Source organism: Pyxicephalus adspersus, chromosome 4, assembly GCF_032062135.1.
Source record: "Pyxicephalus adspersus chromosome 4, UCB_Pads_2.0, whole genome shotgun sequence".
NCBI classification, from domain to species: domain Eukaryota; kingdom Metazoa; phylum Chordata; class Amphibia; order Anura; family Pyxicephalidae; genus Pyxicephalus; species Pyxicephalus adspersus.
In genome coordinates this window covers 95,405,166-95,419,232 of record NC_092861.1, presented here as the reverse complement: position 1 = coordinate 95,419,232, position 14,067 = coordinate 95,405,166, and the positions used below count along the sequence as shown (strand labels likewise).

At 36.6% G+C, this 14,067-nt stretch overlaps 1 protein-coding gene across 1 annotated transcript in view; it reads right to left on the bottom strand.

The window, feature by feature from the left end:
- PACRG (parkin coregulated) overlaps window positions 1-14,067 on the bottom strand; it is a 364,259-nt gene that overhangs the window by 335,949 nt on the left and 14,243 nt on the right. The gene's annotated exons all lie outside the window — the stretch shown is intronic.

Genomic DNA, 14,067 nt, shown 5'->3' with positions numbered 1-14,067 from the left:
TATATAGTAACATAACAGTTTTTCACACAACCTTCAAAAGCATTTTATCTTTAAAGGATAAAGGGGTATTCAGAAATAACCCATTCAAAAATAACCATTGAATAAAAAGAACACAATTCCTTTGTAGTCCACAGGGTCTGTACCAGGCTTTTTTAACCTGTGAAACCCTGAGATTTCTCCAAAGGTTTCTAAGAATTCCTCCAGGGGTTGCTAAGTGTTCCTCAAGCAGTGGCTGATTTGTCTCCTGCCTACACTGACCACCAATTTCAGGGTTTTTTTTCACAAACATACAATGCATACATCAGCAGGGTCAGTAATGATCAACAGTGTAAGCACACATGAAAATGTTACCATCACCTGTTCCCTTCGCAATATTAAACTTGCCTTTAGTTTTAGCAGACTTCTAGTTCCACTGAAATACTAACCTGATAGAGATTCTAACATTGTTAGATGTGTTTCAGATATGTTTGGATGTAAGAGAAAAATTCTCACTGTGGACACAGACTGTAAAGGTTTTATCCCCTCCCACACTGTACAAACCAGCTGCAATTTAAGAATAAAAACTGGCACTGTTTATGTCCAAAATATGTTTAGCTTCAAATTAAAAATTCCCAACAGGTACAACCAACGTTGTACAAGTATAACACAGCAAAACAGATAAATATAATTTATAAAACTGAGCACTTCATTTTGTTACGTCCACTTTGTTAGAAAATCGGATCTGAGATTTTTACAGCTTTCCATCATCTAACATTGTTGTACCTTAATTCATACACTTGAGAAATGACAAAAAATTATTTTAGGATAAAATCCTTATTTATTCAAAATCTCATTTGTAATAGCTTTGGTGGCAGTACATTTACATTGGTTTCCTTATCCGCTTAAGCCTGGAATAGTTATCTCATTACAACATTAGCTTACATGAATTCATGTGGATTCATGATTTTCCCTTGGTTACCAATCATGCTGTTCTCAAAGAAAAGGAACTTCACTAAAAGCTTTTAGTCTACCATCTGACTAAGATCCAATTACACATCCATCATTATATAAGTCCCTTGGCATCAGGCCCAAACAAATTACCAAAACAGCAAAAAGAAATTACAAAATTATTTTATAGTAAAAATACTAAGAAAAGTAAGAAAAGGTTTAAGGTACTTAGGCAAAACAGATATCTAAAAATATTTTTTTTTCACTTAGGTTAAGGTTTAGGCTACACAACAAATTGAATAGTTCAGTCCCATTACTAAATTTACTTGTAAAAATGTAACCAGAAAGGTTAAACCAATGTTTCCTCCATGGTGTAAGAAAAAAATATTCAGACTCTAGGTATGCATAGCATTGCATAGCTAAAGAAGACTATTTTCTAAAGATAAAACAAAAACAGCAAATGTTTGAATACCCTTCTTTTTACAAAGCTGTGAAGAAAAGATGAATACAAAAGCAAAGAGTGAAAAAGATTGGAAAGCAGTACATCAATGTTCAATGCGCAGCTTCATCTATACTGCAAACATGGAACCTATGAATAATGACACATAATAAATAATTACAATACTTCTTATATGAAAATTATCACATATTTTCTAAATATTATGATTTTGGAATTACCATGTTACAAATATGTATAAATATATAAGAAAAAAAGAGACAAATGGAAGAAAACTGAGAAACTAACAAGAAAAAAAAAATCCTACTTCTCAACAAATACCATAGGTTTCTACATTAGTTTTTATGTAGCCATGGATATCAAGTATTCCTATATGTCTGGGGAAACCTCAGGAAAAATAGGGCTAGAATAAATTTTTCAGCCAGTAGTTATAATACGCTTATATACTAGTATCATGACACAAGAAAGTTATTATAGAAGAGGTGTCTCAAACTCCAATTGAATGTGCAATAGTGAAATTCAAAATTGAAAACATTTTAGAAAGTAGAGATGGCGATAAAGAAGTAAAAAAGGGAGGCTAAAGGGACTAGTTAACTAGTGGATCCCAGGATTCTATGTTTAATGAAAGTTATGCAAATTATCCAATGCAGAATATGTTTGACTAGAGTTAACAAAGTGTTAGCTTTTCCAGGCGTGTTCTTATGATGAGGCACACTTGGCTGAATGACCATAGGTATTGGATTGGTAATGGGTGATCTGGTGAAACAAAATGGATGTTCTAAATTATAAGCCGTTGTAAGAGTTCTTAGTGTATTACTTTTGAGTGTAGAAGAGTCTATGTATTGGTATACAGACACTTCCTTGATCACAAGTGAAAAGTAGCTGTTTTTTGTATAAAGTGCTGGGTAAGGCATCGTTTTAAACGGTTTTAAGTGGTATATTGGTGGATCGCGGGCAGCCGTCCCTACTTTTGGATGGCTGCCCGCGATCCACCGCATTACCAATCCAATACCGCCTTTCTTTCATATATCTCCGGTTCAGGTAGATATTAAACCCCCTGATCTATAAACAAATACTATCCGTGATCATTTTTTAAGGACTATTAAGCCATCTTCACCAACAATTGCAGGGCCAGCCTCTATTATTTCAAAATCACTATTGGATTTTTTACCTTGAATTCTCTTCAAGTAGCAAGTGGGAAATTAGCTTTTAAAGAAACACATTGTGCCCTTCAAAAGCCTGTCTTTCTCTCTCAAATGATTTTTTATGAATATCTATATATATGAAATTGTATGTATGTATGTATGTATGTATGTTCCACCATCACTCCAAAACGCATAGAGACATTTCAACAAAACTTGCCATACATATGACTGAGACTCATGTGAGTGCACCTGTCATCTTTGTACAGCACTGTGCTATATATCAGAGCTATATTTAGATGAAACGCATTGAGACATTTTAACCAAACTTTCTACATTCCACCATCACTAGGAAACGCATGGAGACATTTCAACCAAACTTGCTAGACATATGACTGAGACCCATGTGAGTGCACCACTGATCTTTGTACAGTGATGTGCTATAGGTCAGAGCTATATTTGGATGTATGTGTGTATGTCATCACTAGGAAACGCATGAAGACATTTCAACCAAACTTGCTAGACATATGACTGAGACTCATGTAAGTGCACCACTGATCTTTGTACAGCGCTCTGCTATATGTCAGAGCTATATTTGGACATATGTGTTATTTATATAGATGTGTGTATGTGATCACTAGGAAACGCATGGAGACATTTCAACCAAACTTGCTAAACATATGACTGAGACTCATGTAAGTGCACAGCTGATCTTTGTACAGCGCTCTGCTATATGTAAGAGCTATATTTGGATGTACGTATGTGTTATATATACAGATGTGTGTATGTGATCACTAGGAAACGCATGGAGACATTTCAACCAAACTTGCTAGACATATGACTTAGACTCATGTGAATGCACCCCTGATCTTTGTACAGCGCTCTGATATATGTCAGACTATATTTGGATGTATGTGTGTATGTTTCACCAACACTCGGAAACGCATGGAGACATTTCAACCAAACTTGCTAGATATAACTGAGACTCATGTGAGTGCACCTCTAATCTTTGTACAGCGCTGTGGTGTATGTCAGAGGTATTTGCATCTATGTATGTATGTATGTATGTATGTATGTATGTATGTATTGCTCAGCACAGTGTGCCTTTTGCCTATATTTTACATACTTTTTTTTTTAACTATAAAATAAGATTGCAATAAATAAATACCCGGGCAACGCCGGGTAATCAGCTAGTCTATTATAAAACTGGATTAACATGCTTGATGGAGCATGTACATTTTTAGACATGTATTCCAAATCTCTTATTACCTACTACATTGCTACTAGACATGAAATATAGCACCAAGCAGATCACAACCTGAAAACAGAGGCAGAGCATGCTGATAGAATTTAGCTATGTGTGTAGTAACCATATTCCATCTCATTATTTTTTTAAAATTAGCTTTGGTAATATTTTAGACTTGGGATAAATCATTAGCTATAGACTTCCACACCTACATTTTCCAGATAACTTGTAGATCATTCTCCCACTGAACCATATAATGCAGGAAGTTTAGCCATTGGAAAATACCAAGGATTTGTAAGTCTAAAGGTGTCAGGAGGAAGGGAGGCTCTGTAAATTCCTGAATTTGTTATATCATGAAATTTGGAGAAAGAGAAAGAGTTTCTCATGAGGGATTTCAGGTTTATTTTTGAGTCACTCTAAAATAACCATATTTTTCAAGGTTTGGAAGCCTTCTATCTTAAAGAAAGCTTTTTTGTCTCCACCCAAATAAATAGATACCTTGCTTTCTAGGAATAAATGTAAGATTGCTTCAAGGGCCGTTCTATCAGGCTGTCTATCCCAGATTAGAAAGATACTATAGGGGTTTCAGCTTATGTAGCAGCCACATGAGTGACTATATTAGTACAGGGAAGTATGAGAGAGGTTTTATATCTACCCAATAAGGTCAAATGTCTGTAACAGTAGTCCAAGCCTATTGTGCAGTTTCTTAGGCCTAATAGTAGGTAAAGAAATTAAGAACAACGAATCCCCCCAAAGATGTTGGGGAGAAAAGGATCCATTTATTTTTATTTTTTTCTGATATTTTACATGGTTTCAAATAAAAAAAAAAAAAAAAAAAAACATGTTTTAGATGATGTAATTCTTTAGGATATATCAGGATCAGCAATGTTCAAAGCAAAATATGAGTTTAGAAAAAACATTCATATCCAAATCAATTTACATTTTCTTAAATAATGGTGGGTGGTTTTGTTGGTAAATTGAATATAAAGAGCATATCAAATGTACCTCCACAAAGGTGACAAAAAGCAAGACTTTTGTTTTGAGGAAAATGTTCCTGTAAAGACCTAATAAATTTATTTTAGTAATTTAATCTATTTGCTTATGTACTGAGTCAAATCAGAGAATTAAACTTGGTCACCAAGTGTCACGGTCCCTTCCGTGACTGAAGTTAGAGGATCTGTCAGACAAGCTGCATATGAGGTTATCTGACAGTCTCTTTGTTTTTACTTGTTTCTGTGTTGTTGTTTGTAATGACCACACCCCTTGTATCAGCTGCAGCTGGTGGTCATTACTGCTTCTCCATTTAGTCTGGCCTCACTCTTCATGCTGTGCGATTGATATTCACTACTGGGTTGTGAAGTGCTGGTGTGTTGTCCTATCCAGAGTTCCTGCTTATATATCTGCTATTAACCTCCTGGGCGTTACACTGATGTCTAGATTTCTGTACCAAAAGCGGTACAATGTTTTTCATGAAATTTGTTTTTTAAATTGTAGACCTGTAACTTACAGAAATATGTCCGAACAGGGTTCTAGTAGATATCATGAATATAAAAAATGTTTGAAACACACAATCATGTAAAAAACAAAAAAAATATATAATATATATATAATACAATTATATATATATATTATATAAGGATTTCTTTGTATTGAACTCAATACAGCTTTTTTTCCCGCCCCGCCTCCCGCCCGCACCGACGCATGCAGCGACGTCACCGGGAAACCCCGGTGATCCTCACTGCACTCGCCGGATGAAGACAGAAGACGTGTCCAGAGGAGCTGCAGGGAGAAGGTGAGTATTTTTTTTTAGAGATCGACGCTGGAACAGAACAGATCATCACAGCGGGGACCAGGTAAGTGATGGGATTTAACCACCCGACAAAGTTCGGGTTTATCGATTTTTGCAAAATCTTTAAACCCGAACCAAGGTCGGGTTTAACGGTCGGGTGGTTAAGATAATTTGAATTACTTTTGGTGTTTTCTTGTTTACTAGGCCTCAGGGAGACACCGGTTGTTTCATAAGGGAAGGAACCAGTAGTCTCAAGCCAGTCACTACTCCTAGGGCTATGCAGGGCTATTAGGGCCTAGGTTCCTGTGTATGAGTATTCCCACCATCGGGATACTCATACTGTTAGGAGTTAGGGCTAGGTTAGGGTGTCTGCAAGGGGTGACCATTCCCTTTTTCCCTAGCCATTGGAGGCCTAGTCCTGAGTATAACCTTTCTGTTTCCCTCCCCTCCCTGTTATCCGTGACACCAACAAAGCCCCTATCCATGTAATTTTTTTTCAACTCAGCTCAAGCGGACACATACCCAAAATATTGAAAAAGATTACAGACCCAGTCTGAACTATCCCATACTAAACTCAATCTGTGCTTAGCACCAGAGAATAAAGTTTTGAGATGGGTGAAACATAAATTCCAACATAACCCAAAATTGATGCTTGAAGCATTTGATACTTTACATTGTACTTTCTACAGAAGTTATAAAGTTCCTCATTAAGTAGATGAGAGGGTAATCAAATCAATCGAAACAGGGAATACATCTCACTTGAAAAGCATTGCTTTCCATGTCCACCATGTCATCTTCAAGCTAGAAACTTGTAAATTTAGGCATATGATAACATGATATGTAATGAATAGGGTAACCGGTAACTTCAGCAGTCATTTTTATCTCTAGCCTTCAATCTGATATGTAATAAATTTAGGGGGTAAACAGGGCATTGACTGAACAATAGGAATTATTAGGATCATTTAGACAGAGAATGAAATTAGCATCCTAAGATTTTTTTTTCCTGGAGTCCCACGTTAATTCTTTCACAAGAGTATGGTTGTAAGAGAGATGGAAACACCACAAACAGCATTTTTGGAACTTTAAGGATTTTTTTTTCTTTGCTTTACTGAAACTTCATACAGTTTTTGTCTGCAGTCGGCTGAATTAGGGTACGTACATTAAAAATGAATGATTAACTACTGATTTTCCGATAACCATTAACAAAAAAAGTGCACAACGACTGGCCAACAATGCCAAGCGAGGAATGTCGCTGGAAACGAACGACCGTCCCGGCGGATCAGATTGGGCGGCAATCATTCGCTATTACGTGCGGTTGTTCAGTGATCGTGGATGTTTCTGAAGTACACGTCATTTCCTGCATCGTCAAACGATCATATCTAGTGTGTGTACATTATTAGTGGAATATATTTGAACGATCGTATCATTACAGCATGTACAGGATCGTGCACTATACGATCGTTTAAAATAATTGTGAATAATCGTAGCACGGTCGTTAATCATTCGTTTTCCAATGATAACTATTTCAGGTGTGTACGTAGCCTTACAAATAGAACTAGTTGAGATATGTTGTAAAACACAACCCTTACAATAATGACAATTGATTGACACACAAAGAAGTGGTCATAAAGGGGTCATTAAATTGCATAAGCCAATATTATTGGGAGGTTTAACAGAAACTGGGATCTTTATTTTAAAAGGGTTATGTTTTTATATTTATTTCTTGTTAACAAAACAATTGATGTTGCTAGAAGTCCAAAGTCAGCACATCTTTGTGCTCTATGCTCAAGAGAAATGTTCAGAACTCAAGAAGAATATTTCAAATTGTTTTGCAGTTACTATTGATCCTCATTTGCTACAGAATATTATTCTGACTCTATGAAATTTAATTTCATTTCCTATTTACTACTACTAATACAGCTGATACTTTACTAACAAATTTATCAAAATTTTTCATTAAGCTGCTTGAAGTCCATGAGCAAAAAAACTAGATATAATACCTACATTTAAATACATTTTTAAATTATTATAAAAGAATGTAATTTTTCCATTTACACATTTTGCTTAAGTAGAATATAAACGTATCATGAATGGTTTATTAGCAGAATTTCAAGAATTGCTGCTGAAAGTACCAAGAGAATAAAGTACCCTTTGAAAGATATTCAGGTTTAAAAATAAAGCTTTTAAACTTGGGATTTAATTTATGTACAATTTTATTTGTGACTCTCCACATTTACAAATGTGAGCACAGTAATACCAGCATGCTTTTCCAATCTTAAATCTCATCTCATCAAGTACATGGTTGAGTTAATTCTAAATAACACATTACATTTACCTCCCCAGATATTTTACACCATTACTACATGGTGTTGTCCTGATTACATAAAATACTAAAAAAGTGTGCCAGTATCAAGTAGAGTTGCTAAGGAGAAATGCGTTGTGGTTCTATGGGAGTGAGATAGGTAACAGTTTTGTGATTAGATGGGAAGCTTTTTGCTGTGGCTAAGGTTTGAAGCAGGCAGAATATAGGTGATATGACCATGGTTAGATTGATATGTTGTTAGAAGGTGTTGTGGTAGGTGGCAGAGTCGCACAGTGAGTGGAGTGAAAGATGAGTTGTCCAGGAGAGTGGAAGGGGTGAGGTGGCCCAGGAAGAGGTGAGTAAGAGGTCTGAGAAAGGCAATTTAAGTGGATTGGGGAGGGGGTGAAGATGTTATTGTCAATCCTTTTATCTTCTGAGTACTTAATTAAAAAAAACTGCTATGATATGTACAGCTTCTCACTATTCTTTAACTCTTTCCCTTCCTGCTACTGTTTGTTATGTTCTAATAACCTGCTGTGGCTGCTAGTGCTGAACAATCTGATTTCCCTAGGACCATCACACTTTAAAAGCAGAAGGTGAAAGCAGCATCTCTTGGGGATAGGCCACTGTACTTCTTGTGATCCGTTAGTATTTTGACTTTATTCAAGAATCTTTACAGGTTTCCCTAAAAGGAGTGCTGAGTGGGTGAGCTGGAGCTCCAGGAATGAAAGGGGAGCCTGTAAAGGATATTTCTACTTCTGAGCTCTGGGTCTAGAGATGTTCTGGAGAGCAAGGGGCAGTCTGGTGTAGTACATTTTTTAGGAAAACCAGGGAAAGGCCGAGTACAGTTGACAATCGAAAATCCGGCCATCAATAATCCAGTTCTTTCCATTTTCCGGATAGAATTTCAGAGCACATTTTCAATACAGGGACTGCAGTACACTGTTTGGCCACTGATGTTTTGATAGCGCTGTTCTGCAGAAACAGCTGTTTTTGCTTGCTACACTAAATACACGTTGAGACATCCCTGCTGCCTGCTCCCCAGAACTGCGCCAGATGTCCGCGGGTGCTGCGAGAGGAAGGCTGGCCTGTGTGTGAAGGCAAGTATAACCTTCAAAAATCCTGAATTTTCAAAAATCTGGCACACCTCAGGTCTGGAGGTTGCTGGATTTTTGAATGTCAACTCTAGTAATATTGTTGGCTTTTTTTACAACTATAGAATTGTGTTACTCAACAAAGAGTTAGTTCTTTTCGAAGTAGGTACATATATCTAGGCTGACAATCTGCCTGTATTTCAACCTCAGCTTTTCTGTCACAGTTTTGTTTCAGAAGTAACCTTGCCACTAAACATATTGCTGAAAACAACATACAGTGTTCTCCCCAGTCCCTTTTAGCTGGGTGCACCACCCGCCAACTAAAAATAACTTACTGAAAAGTTGGGTCACAATACAGGGGCAGTGGACAGATGAGGCGTAATACAAAGACAATGGAAAAACGGGATGTACTAAGGGGGCGGACATTAGAAAGTTGTAATAAAGTATAAGAGGACCGAAAAGAGCTGTAAAAATTATAGGGGTTACTGGATACCTATAGCAACGCCAAAGAGAAAACTAAGTTTGTCATGTGTTGTTTTGTCACTATTTTGAACCCCCCCCCCCCCAACACCCAAAAAAAGTAAAGTAAACTGAACATAGTATCAATACTGTTAACAATTTCATTGTCAAACTTGATCAGAAGTATTTATACACTTCTGTAAAAATGTCCACGAGAAAGCTCAGAGATAAACAAGACAGTTGTCAGAGGGCAGTGGGACATTAAATAAAATATTGTTAATATTAAATGAAATGTACTTGAAAAAAGAAAGCAAGCTAGTGTATACAACTTATTTGATTACAATACTCCGTACTACTTCAAACTAAAGTAAAAGGCTTTTGAAAGCTTTGCTGTGTTTCTAACAAAATGTCTTGACAAAAAAGCTCACAGAAGTTCAAAAAACATCATAATATTATTGGCTAATGAATGTTTTTAGCTGCCAGCTTTCATAACTACTTAGCTTCCTTCCTCAGGCAATGGCACCAGCTCACAGATCATTTATTTGATGGGTGACAGAGGAATTCAAGGTTGAGCCCAACTATAACACGAGGTCATGAAGAGAAAAAATTACAATTCATTTGTTCTGTGGCAGTGATTATGAAAACTCTACACCATATTAACTCAGTATAAATCTGTGGAGTAGTGTTGGTCGAATAGCTCACTATTGGATTCGGCAGCTATTTGCTCGAATAGAGCAAAAAAATTCGGGTGGTCGAATGTCAAAATCGAACACCATTAAAGTCAATGGGAGGAAAAATTCAGCACTGTGTAGAGCTTCTACAGCCTCCAAACAGATGTAAAAAGATACGTTATAAAAAGATACATAAAAAGATACATTGTAAAAAGATACATTGTAAAAGGATACATAAAAAGATACATTATAAAAAGATACATAACACCATTACATACCCCTGTACTTCACATGAAGATTAAAGAGCACCTGTCACATCAATATTAAGCTAAAGCTAGGTACACACTTCAAATAATTATTGTTAGAAAATGAATGATTATGACCGATCAACGATTATGTGCGATTATACTAGAACGATCATATTGTACACAATTCTGTGCATGCTGTAACAATATGATCGTTCATATATAATCCACCAACAGTGTCAACGCGCTAGATACAATCGTTTGAACGATGCAGGGAGGGACACGTAAAGGAGAAAGTGTACCGCAGAAACATGCACGATCACTGAACGACCGTACATGATAGTGAAAGATCGTCGGCCAATCAGAGCCACTGTGGCGGTCGTTCATTTCCAACGACAAACCTCGTTCGTCAGCGTCCTTGGTCACTTTTTTTTGGCCAATCAGTTGTTAATCAGTTGTTCATCGGTCGTTCGTCGGTCGTTTCTAACGATAATTATTGGACGTGTGTATGCAGCTTTAGTCTACACGGACTGTTTCCCCAGCATTTAACCTGAGACTTTTTAAAGCCCATGTTTGAAGTCCCCATGCATTCCCATGGGCTAATCTACACCAGGACATTTCCTTCAGGCACGTTTTTGAGCGTTATCTGCAACATTTAAAAATTAAAACGCTGGATAAACGCGGGAAAATGCTTCCGTTGAACTCAATAGAGGCTTTTTCAAGCGTTTTTAAGCTTTTATAAAAGCTTCCATTAAAAACAATGGGGGCTTTTATAAACATTTTTAGCAGGACTTTGGAATCTGGAAGCCCCCTTTAATAAGGAGACTCCCAGATCTCCACCGACCCACCCTGGGGAATGAGTACAGGGGTACATAAATCCCCTTACCCATTCCCTGAAAGGGTTAAAATATAAGTAAAAAATAGGACAAGGCTTTAATGTTAAATTATTTTATTAATGTGTGTGTGTTTGTGTAATTTAACTTTTAACTTTTTTTTTTTTACAGGTTATCCCAGTGACAGGAGGATTTCCAGGGTTGCAATGAACACAGCCCTGGAAATCCTCCTGACAAAGAGGGATTGCAGGGCACTAGGGGTTAAATGAAGACAAGCCTCTCCATTCACCCCTAGTGCTCTGGCTGAGGTTTTACATTTCTCAGCCATTCAGCACTAGAGATGAATGGGGAGACTTGTGCCCATTCATCTCTAGTGCTCTGTGATTGGCTGAGAAATAAGAAAATCCTGATGACAGCTCAAGCATCATCAGGATTTCCCTTTCCTCAGCCAATCAGGGAGCAGAGCAATCAGCAGAACTTTACTATGCTGACAGCTCTGCTTCCCTGATTGGCTGAGGAAAGGGAAATCCTGATGATGCCTTTGCTGTCATTAGGCTTTCCCTTTCCTCAGGGAGCAGAGCAATCAGCGGAGCTTTACTATGCTGACAGCTCTGCTTCCCTGATCGCTCCTGCAGCCCTAGAGAAGCTGTGACATGTGTTCTGTATCAGTAATACATGTCACAGCTCCTCTAGGGCTGCGGGAGTAATCAGGGGAGCAGAGCTGTCAGCATAGTAAAGCTCCGCTGATTGCTCTGGTCCCTGATTGGCTGAGGAAAGGGAAATCCTGATGATGGTTGAGCTGTCATCAGGGTTTCCTATTTCCCAGCCAATCACAGAGCAGTAGAGGTAATGAAGAGAGATTTGTATCTCCATTCAACCCCTATTGCCCTGTATTGCTGGCAGTTACAGCTAATTAAAGACACGTGCTTTCAATTAGCTGTGACTTCAAAGTTCCCACGGTCCGGGAATCCCACAATGACATTATGATTCATAATGTCATTGTCGGATAACCTGTAAAAAATAAAAAAAGAACAAGTTAAAAAAAAAACACATACAAATAAATTAATTTAAGATTAATTTTTTTTTTTTTTTTCCGAATTTTTGCTGTCGCATCCCGTTTTTTTCGGGTTGGGTCTATCCGAATTCGAACAGCCATATTCGGGTCCAATATAGGGACAACCCGAATTCGAACGTCAACACTACTGTGGAGTAACACATTAGGAGAGGTAATATAAATGTTCATTTCGAATATGCAATAGCGTCATATGAAAGAAGCCAGACAACAATTAATTACAAATTAATACAATATTACAATATTAATTTGCAATTACAAAGCATTTTTTTTTTTTTGCATTTTCTTGCAAAGTATCCTTGTTTAAGCTTAGAAAGAGAGAAAAATATAGCATTCTACAATAAAAATATGAACACTTGAGGAAACATTTTCTTTATACAGATCTCTGTAATATTTTGAAGTGTAACATGAATTTAGATATTCACTGTAATTTTATTTCAATAAGAATTTCTTCAGGAGAAATGTTGAGAAATACGATGGCTCACTGTGAAGCTTCAGAGAAATGAGATATAAAAAGTTCAAAAATGTATACAATTTAAACACATACCTAATTCTAGCATGTACACAATCTTTTTTCAGAATGAAAAATTACCAAAATAATATTACATTTGAAACATTGCCATACAAAACATTGAAAGGTTTTATAAAAGATGCAGAAATTGCACACACTAAAAACTATTAGAGATACGATACTAATATGCTGTAAAATAAAAAACTACTAATACTACTATTACAATGCACCAGTAGAGCAGTAGTAGTAGTCTAAGCTAAGCCTTGTATGGTTGCACTAACATGTTTGCACAAAACAATTGCTAACAAGCATCTTGGGCATCAGAAGGAACAAACAAGCACAGCACAGGGCACTGTTCTGCTCCATTAGGAGGGGATGATGGGTTGGGGCACCTTGCTGCGTCATCCCTCATAGTAAACAGTAGCTGTCACTAATTGTCAGTTGTTTAGGAAAAACAGCATCTTTAGAAACCTTTGCTTATGCTAGATTTCCACTCAAGATGAACTTTCATTGTAGTATCAGGTGACATGTAAGCCTAAATGTCTCCCAATGTTTTTTTTTTTTTTTTTTTAACTAAGGAAAGGCTATTCACTTAGCAAAGTAAATATTCACTTTGCAAAGAATATTATGCTTAGGTTAGTGAACATAGGGCTTTCCTGACTTGAACTATCCATCATAAGTGAAAAAATATTTGGGAGAAAAATATTTAATAGGATAAGAGAACAGACTTTATTCATTAAGTAAATCAACCCCAACATGAGCAATATTGTTGACATAAACTTCTAATATAAAAAAGGTACCTGAATATCGAGCGGGTAAAAGTTCATCAACTTTTTTTTCAGATTTTTTATTTATTTCACAGATTAGCATAGAAAGGTGTTAAGAGATAATGACAGTAGAGCAAAAGCAATTTTTCAATTTTATGGTTTCTCTGAAATCCAACTTTAGTAAGTTCTTCCCCAAGCATGACGCTTTGGTCCCCTTTTAACACAGAATCTGACAAGCAGCAACTGACAGCAAAGTAAAATTAAATAAATATAAAATTAAAAAAAAATATATAAATGTATGGGTACTGCTACATACATACTTGTAAATACTCTTAGTCCTTTTACATAAAATGTTTACATCCAAAGTTAACAGTTCTTTGTACATAATATTTTAAGCTTAAATATTTCAAAGTGCTGTCCATTATAACTTTTGCAGCATATGTATTTCTACTAGTTAGGGTGGAACTGTATGGTTTCAGCTCGTTCAACATTTCATGACAGTTGATATGAATTCTCATGGGACAGGATGGAAGAACAGCCGTTGAACATGAA